Here is a 13172-nt window from a genome sequence, read left to right as displayed (position 1 = left end):
AGGGAGGAAGGAAGGGAGGAAGGAAGGGAGGAAGGAAGGGAGGAAGGGAGCTTGAGTCGGAAGAAGGGAGGGAGGGAGGGAGGAAGGAAGGAAGGGAGGAAGGGAGGGAGGGAGGGAGGGGAAAAGTAGGCAGACTCCCAGTATCCAAGACCAGTCCTTCCTGCGAGGCAAGAGAACTACTGAAATGGAGGGGAAATTAAGCCTCCTCTGGGAGGAGAGGGGCCCGAGGAGGAGGTAGTGGCGTGGTGGGACTCTAGCGGTGGCCGAGAAGAGGCTGGGAGGCTGAGAAAGAGCTACCACTAGTTTTTGCATTAGTGCTTTAAGGAGGGGAAAAGGTAACCAACCTTCGCATAACACCTAAGCCTTAGCTCCATTCTCTTCTAGATCCTGAAACAGGAACAATGAGCTTCATTGCCTAGGTGAGGAAACTGAGATCTTGGAAGGTTAAGTCATCTCCCAAGGTGACAGAACTAGTACTTGAGCTGGACCTGGAACCCGGATCTTCTGTTTATAGAGTCCATCTGTCTTGCTTCCATGGCTTCTCCTCTCAAGATTTCAGGCAAGTGGCTCCAGGGAAAACCAAGAGGAGATGTTGGGTAGCGTGAATCACGGTGGTTGTGTAGACATGGTGGGAGGAGGATGGTTAAGAGTGCTGATGATATCAGACCCGGGTTTATGTCCTGGTTCTGTTACTCACTGTGTGACCCTGAGAGGCTTGCTTAACCTCGCAAGAAGTAACATCTAACCAGCTTGTTTGGCTCTTTTGAAACATAGGGATAACACGTGTAAAGTGCGAACACATAGGAAGCGCTAAGTACATACGTTTGTCAGGATTCTATCATGTTTTAGGAAGGCTGTTTTAGTAGCTAATGTTTAACTGCAATTTTGAGACCAGAAAATAGGAGACTTAGTTTGGAGCTTTTTCACTCTGGTTTGTGACTACTAGAAAACATTTCTGCCCTCCTGGCCGTTCACTTGGCTGCATGATAGAGTGGAGGGAGTTAATTGTGCTTAGCGTGACTTATTTCTTTAATTAACGCTTGACACCCTGGGAAAGAAACTAGCTTGAGTGTGGAATTTCAGGGGGATGACCAGGACCCTATTACGTAAGGAAGTAGATTATGCCTTGGCTTGAAGAAGCTCATTTTGTGGCTCAGTGCCTGTTCTGATGGACAGACTCAGGGAGAGAGTAAGACTGGGCTTTAGACGTAAAAGCCTAAAGAGTAGCCAGAGAGGCTGCTTTCAGCTGGCTAGTAATTCTTGGGGTGGAGACAAAGAGTCCAAGCTTTGGAATTAGATCTTTCTGAACTCCACCGCTAGCTGTGACCCACGGGTTAGTTTACTTAATCTCTCTGAGTCCGTTTCTCATAAATAGGATATGGGACTTATGCTGACCTTGTAGGGTTATTGTGAAGCTGAGAAAGCATAAGGCTTTTGGCATAGAGTAATAAAAATAGTGAAAGCTAACATTTATAAGCCCCTGTTTATATATACTGAACACTCTCTATTCCTTTCACATCTATTGACTCAATTAATAGAAGGTCTTCCGAGGGCTTAGTTCCCTTCTACCTCTCGTTCCCACCACCTCTTATTCCCACCTCCAGCCCCTAACAAATAATGATGGACTTAGAGGAGCTCCATTTGAGTTGATGAAGAGGAAGAAGTAGCAGGCCCGATAACCAAAGGGCACAAAAATCTGATGAATCTGAGGTCTCTCTAGACAGACAGCCACACGTATGCATAATTTATACCAATTTCAGTGTGTTCACAGTTTCCTGAAGTCTCGCTATGCTGTCTGGAGGAGGCCCAATAGACTCTAGGTTAAGAATCTTCCTCGAATGACGTTGTATCGGGATGTTCTCTTTTTTGCAGTCTTATTTTTCTGTTCCAGCTGTCTTGACCTTCATAACCCTTCCAAGAATGTACACAACTTTTTAGAAACAACTGTCAAGTGGGACTGAAGGGGCAGCTGTCCATCCTTGACATGGTCTATATATGTCATGCTTCAAGGCTGATGGCTTTGAACTGATACAATTCAGGAAAACACGTGCTTCCTTCCGGCCAATGTAGCTGGCCTTCACCATGGGATTTCCATCTGCTTTCCTTCCTGTTTGCTCTGGTTCACCCTGCCCTATTCTCATGGTTAACTTTGGAGTCTCCTGTCCCTCCGCCTAAGAAATCTTACTGTACAACTTCATTGTTCAGCCCAGAAAAGTATCATTTATTCATACATCAAGTATTTTTTGAGCTCTTACTTTGTGCCAGGCACGGGAGTGAGGTGTGTGGGCCTTGAGGAACATACAGCAAAGAAGGGAAGGCAAATGTCATGTCATGTGACCTTTACATGGTTATACACTTTTATATCAGTTTTCATAGTAACAAGGCTAAGGTTCCCCACCCCCCACCCCGACCCCTAGAGGGAAACTTCTAATGAAAATATCTTGGGCCCAGTTACATAGTAAAGTTATCTTCATTGTCTGCAGGTTGCTTAATTGGGTTGTAAGACAGATCTTCTGGAAAAATATATATGGTATAATGTGAACAGACACATCTAAATATATAATTATATTATGATTTTGTAAATATAAAAACCATATATGCTCATGGACAAGAACTAGAAGTTGACATAGGCAAATAAAACAACTTAAACTTGAGAACGGAGGGTTGAAAAATTTCTCTTGGATTTGTGATATTTTCAGTATGGTACCTGTAATCATTATCTACAAATTTTTTAAACAGAAAACAAGTGTATGCTCATGGCCAGATTTTAGAAAGGGGAGAGTAGGAAAAAGAATAGGATTTCCTGGATCCATACTGACTGTTCTTATCCATCCCTCACTCCTACTGAACTCTAAACAATATTTTGGGCTGGGGATTGTGCAGAGCAAAGAATAGAGAGGAGGAAAGCTAAAAAGTAAAGACAAACTTAGCTACCAATTTTGGAGCATCTGCTGTGTGCTAGCGGCCGCGCTAGACACTCTTCACATGCAGGGGGTGAGGTGGTGGCACAGCGGTGTGGTGGTGATGGGAAGGGTCTTTGTGGTCATACTGTGTGAATTCAGATCTCAGCTTTGCCCCCTTGCTAGCTCTGTACCCTTGAGCGACCTTCTAACCTTTCTAAACCTGTTTCCTTGTCTGCGGAAATGGAGGGAGGAGTACTTATACTGAACTCATATGCTAGTTATGTACCTTAAATAGAAAATAATCTTCATGGAGCAATCATTCTCAACCTTGGCTGTACTTTATTCATTTATTTATTATTTTTTAATTGAAATATAGTTGATTTACAATGTTTCAGGTATACAGCAAAGTGATTCCGTTTATAGTTTCATATATATATATTTCAGATTCTTTTCCATTATAGGTTATTACAAGATATCGAATATAGTTCCCTGTGTTATACAATAGGTCCTTGTTGTTTATCTATTTTATACATAGTAGTGTGTATCTGTTAATCCCAAATTCCTAATTTATCCCTCCTTCACCTCCCCTTTTTAACCATAAGTTTGTTTTCTATGTCTGTGAGTCTATTTCTGTTTTGTAAATATAAGTTCATTTGTATCATTTTTTTATATTCCACATATAAGTGATATCATATAATATTTGTCTTTGTCTGACTTATTTCACTTAGTATGGTAATCTCTAGGTCCATCCATGTTGCTGCCCATGGCATTATTTCATTCTTTTTTAGGTCTGAGTAATATTCCATTGTATATATATATCACATCTTCTTTACCCATTCATCTGTCAATGGACACTTAGGTTGCTTCCATGTCTTGGCTATTGTATACAGTGCTGCTATGAATATTGGGGTGCATGTATCTTTCTGAATTAGAGTTTTCATCTTTTCTGGATATATGCCCAGGAGTGGGATTGCTGGATCATATCTACTTTTAGTTGTTTAAGGAGCCACCATACTGTTTTCCATAGCGGCTGCAATCCTTGGCTGCACTTTAGAATCACTTAGAGAGCTGTGTACATTTCTGATGATTGGACACCTTAAACCAATTATATCAGACTCTCTGGGAGTTCCCTCCAGGCTTCACTCCACCGTGCAGTTACAGTGAGACTAGAATTTAAGCTTAGTGCTGTGACTCACTCTGCATGGCTCTGTCAGTGATGTCAATGTTTTTATTCCTGTCAGTGGCACCCGAGAAGTCTTTCTTTTTCTCCCATTTTTCAGATAAGGAAAATGAGACTTAGCTTAATAACTTCTCCAAGTTTACATAATTAATAAGTGATGAGGCTAGAATGGCATCCAGATCTTTTGGATTCCCCAGGCCTCTGCTTTGGAGGAAGAGACGAGCAGAGAAGACAAGAGGGTGGGAGAGAAAGGAAGGACCCTGCAATTTCCTTTATTTGCTCAGAGGTGGGGAGGCAGAACTCCCCCAGGGTCAGACAGCATGCCAGTTGCCTACATTTCTGCTGGTTGCATATGTCATGTGGCCAAGTCTGCACAAACATCATATTAGCATCTGTTGGCTAAAGTTTGCAGGTGGTTTAGTAAACTCTTCATTTTGTCCCATTCTGATTTCTGCTTTTTTGGGTTCCCCAGCCTCTTGTCCATCAAGAAGTTTCATTTTGATATCTTTTGCTGCCAAAGCAAGTAATTAAATCCTCCAGAGATTCTGGGGAGTGGGTGTGTCCTGGCTGACCGCAGTGTCAGGATCAGGGTCTCTGTATGCTTGGATCTTGGAGAAAACGTATTCTCAATTATAGCTTGGCTGTAGTTTAAACCCTAAAGCTCAGAATGAATTTTTGAAACTGTCTTTGGGTGATGACCTGGGAATAAATAAATGGTGGAATAATACATTTGTCAACCCAATTATAGGTTTGACGGTTCACTGATTACTGAGATTTTCTAGCAGTTTGCTTGTGGTTCTAAGGGGTGTTGTTGGCAGGTGTGGCTGGTTCGTTCCCTGTGAAGCGGACTCTGAGATGGAGGCTAGTGTGTAGGCTATTTATTAGGAGTGCTTTGGTGATGAACACCTGTGAAAGGGAAGGAACAGAAGCAGGACTGGGCAGAGGGTGAAGGCAGGCAGTGATAGTTTCAGTAAAAGGACCGAACCAACCTGACTGGTAGCTCAGAAGCTGAAAGTCGTCTTCGGAGTTGCCCCGAACTGGGGGTGAGGGCCTTATCACCTTGGGTGGGCCAGGCACTGGGGGCCCAGGGAAGGGCACATGACCTTGAGTGCAGCAATTCTTTTGAGACAAGGCAACAGCTAGAGGGGGCTGATAATGAGGACTGCGTGCCGGTAGCTGGAGGAGTAAGCCCTTTAGTCTGGAGGGGGATCTGAGTGGTGCATCCAGCATCTACTACCAGGATGGTACTGGTGGGCATCTCAGCTGAGACCCAGAGGCAGTGGGCCCTTAAGCTCCACCTACACTTACCTCAGGTTTAAAGAAGCCACCCTAAACCCCTTTTTGGTGACCTCAGGCAAGTTAGGCCAACGCCTAGGTCACAGCATTCCAATGCTATTTCTTTATTCATACCTTTTTTAAATCTTGCCTTCCTCAGCATAGCCTTGGATTTTTATTTCAACAGACTTCTTCAAATTCTTCCCAGAAGTTCCTCACCCTCATCCCTGAACCTAAGAAGCCCGCTTTCTTGGGCTCTCTGAAAGCCCCATCACATTTAATGTATTATATTGTGTTGTGTGTTTGCACATTGGGGTGTGAATCTCTCAAGGGCAGGGGCTGTGTCTTATTTAACTTTCTCCCCCAGGTCCCAGCGCATGCTGCTAGGCACATGGTTGGCTCTCCATAAATATTTACTAAATGAACAAATAACCATGACACTATTTTTCCTTGTCCTGGAAGACTCTATCCTGAGTCAGGAACAATTTTGATCTCACATTCTAAGAAGCTAAGATATTCTTCTGTATTCAACTGCCAGACAGAAAGCCCAGGTCAAACAAATTTAAATTGTATGCTTATGTAAGTCTGGGTGTCAAAATTATCCTGTATACCTGTATGTGGCTCTGGAAAAAATGGAGACTGGCTTTTGAAATCACTTGTTTCTCTGTGTATGTGCTAATTTATGTGAAAGATGAGTTATTTGAAATAACACACATTCTTAGCAGGAGAGCGCTGAGAACAAACAATTGAAAAGTTGGAAACTTCCAACTTTAAGAATGAGTTACTATTATTACTGTTAATTAGGTTGGAGAGAGAGGAGGAAAATTTATGTGGTTCAAACGTTTCCGTTATCACCTTGAATTTCAATACAGATAAATGTCTTCCTATTAGAGAATAATCTGAGCTGAACGAAGGATAATTTATAGGCAGGCCATTTTTAACCGCTGGTCAAGAGTAGACAGTAAATTTCATCTGTTAGTAACCATGGTAAGGAAATGCTGGGGAAGACTCTGATATACAGTCTACAGAGAGAATTAAACTAACAGGGGAGTCATTAATCTGGGCAGTAAGACACTGTGATCCCTGTGTATCTTATAAACTTCATCAGTACTTTTTTTGTACTTGGCAAAAAAGCCTTATTGTTGACAACAACCAACGTGACTCACATTTCGCAATTTTGGCTTTCTTGGGGGATTTAAAGTACAAACTCATAGTACAGCTTATCTCATCTATTTCTTTATCTCAGTATTTTTCAAACTTCACTTTTCACGGCTATAAAGGGGAACAAGTCTAATTGTGATTAGAAATGGTTCTTATTACGGCAGAATGCAAATTAATTCATGCTTTATGACGACAACAATAAGAGAAAAAAATGTTGAGTAATAAACTTGTTATGGCAGACAGTAAAGAAGAAATGCTCGGGGGGACCTTGAAGATGGCGGAAGAGTAAGACGCGGACATCGCCTTCCTCCCCACGGATACACCAGAAATACATCTACACGTGGAACAACTCCTACAGAACACCTACTGAAGGCTGGCAGAAGACCTCAGACCTCCCAAAAGGCAAGAAACTCCCCACGTACCTGAGTAGGGCAAAAGAAAAAACAGAGACAAAAGAATAAGGACGGCACCTGCACCAGTGGGAGGGAGCTGTGAAGGAGGAAAAGTTTCCACACACTAGGAAGCCCCTCCGCGGGCGGAGACTGCGGGAGGCGGAGGGGGGAGCTTCGGGGCCGCGGAGTAGTGCACAGCGACGGGTGCGGAGGGCAAAGCGGAGAGATTCCCGCACAGAGGATCGGTGCCGACTGGCACTCACCAGCCCGAGAGGCTTGTCTGCTCACCCGCCGGGGCGGACGGGGCTGCGAGCTGAGGCTCGGGTTTCGGTTTTGGACAGAGTGCAGGGAGAGGACTGGGGTTGGCGGCTTGAACATAGCCTGAAGGGGTAAGTGCACCACGACTAGCCGGGAGGGAGTTCGGGGAAAAGCCTGCACCTGCCGAAGAGGAAAGAGACTTTTTCTTCCCTCTTTGTTTCCTGGTGCGCGAGGAGAGGGGTTTAAGAGCGCTGCTTAAAGGAACTCCAGAGACGGGCGCGAGCCGCGGCTAAAAGCGCGGACCCCAGAGACGGGCGGGAGACGCTAAGGCTGCTGCTGCCGCCACCAAGGGGCCTGTGTGCGAGCACAGGTCACTCTCCACACCCCTCTTCCGCGGAGCCTATGCAGCCCGCCACTGCCAGGTTCCCGGGATCCAGGGACAACTTCCCCGGGAGAATGCACAGCGGGCCTCAGGCTGGTGCAACGTCACGCCGGCCTCTGCCGCAACGTCACGCCGCCTCTGACACCGCAGGCCCGCCCCGCACGCAGTGCCCCTCCCCCCCCCCCCCCCCGGCCTGAGTGAGCCGGAGCCCCCGAATCAGCGGCTCCTTTAACCCCATCCTGTCTGAGCAAAAAACAGACGCCCTCCAGCGACCTACACGCAGAGGCAGGGCCAAATCCAAAGCTGAGCTCCTGTGAGCTGTGAGAACAAAGAAGAGAAAGGGAAATCTCTCCCAGCAGCCTCAGAAGCAGCGGATTAAAGCTCCACAATCAACTTGATATACCCTGCATCTGTGGAATACCTGAATAGACAAGGAATGATCCCAAATTGAAGAGGTGGAATTTAGGAGCAAGATCTATGATTTTTTTCCCTTTTCCTCTTTTTGTGAATGTGTACATGTATGCTTCTGTGTGAGATCTTGTCTGTATACTCTTGCTTCCACCATTTGTCCTAGGGGTCTATCCGTCCATGGTTTTTTAAAAAATTTTTTTTCTTAATAATTAATTTTAATTGTAATAACTTTATTATACTTTACCTTCGTTCTTTCTTTCTTCCTTTCCTTCCTTCCTTCCCTCCTTTAGACAACGAATCACCCCAAATTGAGGAGGTGGTCTCTGAGAGCAAGATTTATGATTTTTCCCCCTTTACCTCTTTTTGTGAAGGTGTATGTGTATGCTTCTGTGTAAGATTTTCTCTGTATAGCTTTGCTTCCAACATTTGTCCTAAGGTTCTATCCGTCCCTTTTTTTTTCTAAATATTTTTTAATTCAATAACTATATTATACTTTATTTTATTTTTACTGTATCTTCTTTCTGTCTTTTTTCCTTCTTTCCCTCCCTCCTTCCTTCCTTCCTCCCTCCCTCCCTCCTTTCTTTCCTTCTTTGCTTCTTTCTTCCTTCCTTCCTTTCCTCCTTTCCTTCTTTCTTTCCTCATACTTCTACTAATTCTCTCTACTTTTTCTCCCTTTTATTCTGAGCCGTGTGGATGAAAGGCTCTTGGTGCTCCAGCCAGGAGTCAGGGCTCTGCCTCTGAGGTAGGAGAGCCAACTTCAGGACACTGGTCAACAAGAGACCTCCCAGCTCCACATAATATTAAATGGCGGAAATCTCCCAGAGACCTCCATCTTAACACCAGCACCCAGCTTCACTCAACGACCAGCAAGCCACAGTGCTGGACAACCTATGCCAAACAACTAGCAAAACACGAACACAACCCCACCCATTAGCAGAGAGGCTGCCTAAAATCATAATAAGGCCACAGACACCCCAAAACACACCACCAGACGTGAACCTGCCCACTAGAGAGACAAGATCCAGCCTCATCCACCACAACACAGGCACTAGTCCCCTCCACCAGGAAGCCTACACAACCCACTGAAACAACCTTAGCCACTGGAGACAGACATCAAAAACAACGGGAACTACAAACGTGCAGCCTGCAAAAAGGAGACCCCAAACACAGTAAGATAAGCAAAATGAGAAGACAGAAAAACACACAGCAGATGAAGGAGCAAGATAAAAATGCACCAGACCTAACAAATGAAGAGGAAATAGGCAGTCTACCTGAAAAAGAATTCAGAATAATGATAGTAAGGATGATCCGAAATCTTGGAAGTAGAATGGACAAAATGCAAGAAACAGTTAACAAGGACCTAGAAGAAATAAAGATGAAACAAGCAATGATGAACAACACAATAAATGAAATTAAAAGTACTCTAGATGGGATCAATAGCAGAATAACTGAGGCAGAAGAATGGATAAGTGACCTGGAAGATAAAATAGTGGAAATAACTACTGCAGAGCAGAATAAAGAAAAAAGAATGAAAAGAACTGAGGACAGTCTCAGAGACCTCTGGGACAACATTAAACGCACCAACATTCGAATTATAGGGGTTCCAGAAGAAGAAGAGAAAAAGAAAGGGACTGAGAAAATATTTGAAGAGATTATAGTTGAAAACTTCCCTAATATGGGAAAGGAAATAGTTAATCAAGTCCAGGAAGCACAGAGAGTCCCATACAGGATAAATACAAGGAGAAATATGCCAAGACACATATTAATCAAACTGTCAAAAATTAAATACAAAGAAAGCATATTAAAAGCAGCAAGGGAAAAGCAACAAATAACACACAAGGGAATCCCCATAAGGTTAACAGCTGATTTCTCAGCAGAAACCCTAAAAGCCAGAAGGGAGTGGCAGGACATACTGAAAGTGATGAAGGAGAAAAACCTGCAACCAAGACTACTCTACCCAGCAAGGATCTCATTCAGATTTGATGGAGAAATTAAAACCTTTACAGACAAGCAAAAGCTGAGAGAGTTCAGCACCACCAAACCAGCTTTACAACAAATGCTAAAGGAACTTCTCTAGACAAGGAACACAGGAGAAGGAAAAGACCTATAATAACGAACCCAAAACAATATAGAAAATGGGAATAGGAACATACATATCGATAATTACCTTAAATGTAAATAGACTAAATGCTCCCACCAAAAGATACAGATTGGCTGAATGGATACAAAAACAAGACCCTTATATATGCTGTCTACAAGAGACCCACTTCAGACCTAGAGACACATACAGACTGAAAGTAAGGGGATGGAAAAAGATATTCCATGCAAATGGAAACCAAAAGAAGGCTGGAATAGCAATTCTCATATCAGACAAAATAAACTTTAAAATAAGGATTATTAAAAGAGACAAAGAAGGACACTACATAATGATCAAGGGATCGATCCAAGAAGAAGATATAACAATTGTAAATATTTATGCACCCAACATAGGAGCACCTCAATACATAAGGCAAACACTAACGGCCATAAAAGGGGAGATCGACAGTAACACATTCATAGTAGGGGACTTTAACACCCCACTTTCACCCATGGACAGATCATCCAAAATGAAAATAAATAAGGAAACACAAGCTTTAAATGATACATTAAACAAGATGGACTTAATTGATATTTATAGGACACTCCATCCAAAAACCACAGAATACACATTTTTCTCAAGTGCTCATGGAACATTCTCCAGGATAGATCATATCTTGGGTCACAAATCAAGCCTTGGTAAATTTAAGAAAATTGAAATTGTATCAAGTATCTTTTCTGACCACAACGCCATGAGACTAGATATCAATTACAGGAAAGATCTGTAAAAAATACAAACACATGAAGGCTAAACAATACACTACTTAATAATGAAGTGATCACTGAAGAAATCAAAGAGGAAATAAAAAAATACCTAGAAAGAAATGACAATGGAGACACAACGACCCAAAACCTATGGGATGCAGCAAAAGCAGTTCTAAGAGGGAAGTTTATAGCAATACAAGCCCACCTTAAGAAGCAGGAAACATCTCGGATAAACAACCTAACCTTGCACCTCAAGCAATTAGAGAAAGAAGAACAAAAAAACCCCAAAGCTAGCAGAAGGAAAGAAATCATAAAAATCAGATCAGAAATAAATGAAAAAGAAATGAAGGAAACGATAGCAAAGATCAATAAAACTAAAAGCTGGTTCTTTGAGAAGATAAACAAAATAGATAAACCACTAGCCAGACTCATCAAGAAAAAAAGGGAGAAGACTCAAATCAATAGAATTAGAAATGAAAAAGGAGAAGTAACAATTGACACTGCAGAAATAAAAAAAATCATGAGAGATTACTACAAGCAACTCTATGCCAATAAAATGGACAATCTGGAAGAAATGGACAAATTCTTAGAAATGCACAACCTGCCAAGACCGAATCAGGAAGAAATAGAAAATATGAACAGACCAATCACAAGCACTGAAATTGAAACTGTGATTAAAAATCTTCCAACAAACAAAAGCCCAGGACCAGATGGCTTCACAGGTGAATTCTATCAAACGTTTAGAGAAGAGCTAACACCTATCCTTCTCAAACTCTTCCAAAATACACCAGAGGGAGGGACACTCCCAAACTCATTCTACGAGGCCACCATCACCTTGATACCAAAACCAGACAAGGATGTCACAAAGAAAGAAAACTACAGGCCAATATCACTGATGAACATAGATGCAAAAATCCTCAACAAAATACTAGCAAACAGAATCCAACAGCACATTAAAAGGATCATACACCATGATCAAGTGGGGTTTATTCCAGGAATGCAAGGATTCTTCAATATACGCAAATCTATCAATGTGATACACCATATTAACAAATTGAAGGAGAAAAACCATATGATCATCTCAATAGATGCAGAGAAAGCTTTCGACAAAATTCAACACCCACTTATGATAAAAACCCTGCAGAAAGTAGGCATAGAGGGAACTTTCCTCAACATAATAAAGGCCATATATGACAAGCCCACAGCCAACATCATCCTCAATGGTGAAAAACTGAAAGCATTTCCACTAAGATCAGGAACAAGACAAGGTTGCCCACTCTCACCACTCTTATTCAACATAGTTTTGGAAGTTTTAGCCACAGCAATCAGAGAAGAAAAGGAAATAAAAGGAATCCAAATCGGAAAAGAAGAAGTAAAGCTGTCACTGTTTGCAGATAACATGATACTATACATAGAGAATCCTAAAGATGCTACCAGAAAACTACTAGAGCTGATGAATGAATTTGGTAAAGTAGCAGGATACAAAATTAATGCACAGAAATCTCTGGCATTCCTATATACTAATGATGAAAAATCTGAAAGTGAAATCAAGAAAACACTCCCATTTACCATTGCAACAAAAAGAATAACATATCTAGGAATAAACCTACCTAAGGAGACGAAAGACCTGTATGCAGAAAATTATAAGACACTGATGAAAGAAATTAAAGATGATACAAATAGATGGAGAGATATACCATGTTCTTGGATGGGAAGAATCAACATTGTGAAAATGACTCTACTACCCAAAGCAATCTACAGATTCAATGCAATCCCTATTAAACTACCACTGGCATTTTTCACAGAACTAGAACAAAAAATTTCGCAATTTGTATGGAAACACAAAAGACCCCGAATAGCCAAAGCAATCTTGAGAACGAAAAAAGGAGCTGGAGGAATCAGGCTCCCTGACTTCAGACTATACTACAAAGCTACAGTAATCAAGACAGTATGGTACTGGCACAAAAACAGAAATATAGATCAATGGAACAGGATAGAAAGCCCATAGATAAACCCACGCACATATGGACACCTTATCTTTGATAAAGGTGGCAGGAATGTACAGTAGAGAAAGGACAGCCTCCTCAATAAATGGTGCTGGGAAAACTGGACAGGTACATGTAAAAGTATGAGATTAGATCACTCCCTAACACCATACACAAGAATAAGCTCAAAATGGATTAAAGACCTAAATGTAAGGCCAGAAACTATCAAACTCTTAGAGGAAAACATAGGCAGAACACTGTATGACATAAATCACAGCAAGATCCTTTCTGACCCACCTCCTAGAGTAATGGAAATAAAAACAAAAATAAACAAATGGGACCTAATGAAACTTCAAAGCTTTTGCACAGCAAAGGAAACCATAA

General features: G+C 42.1%; 1 pseudogene; it reads left to right on the top strand.

Moving 5' to 3' along the window:
* The window catches only part of LOC114903905, a 43266-nt pseudogene that overhangs the window by 421 nt on the left and 29673 nt on the right, over positions 1 to 13172 (top strand).

This window comes from Monodon monoceros, unplaced genomic scaffold, assembly GCF_005190385.1.
Source record: "Monodon monoceros isolate NGI ecotype Baffin Bay Population unplaced genomic scaffold, NGI_Narwhal_1 Super_Scaffold_21, whole genome shotgun sequence".
NCBI classification, from domain to species: domain Eukaryota; kingdom Metazoa; phylum Chordata; class Mammalia; order Artiodactyla; family Monodontidae; genus Monodon; species Monodon monoceros.
Note: the sequence above shows the minus strand (reverse complement) of the source record. Positions and strands in the feature narration are given on the sequence as shown.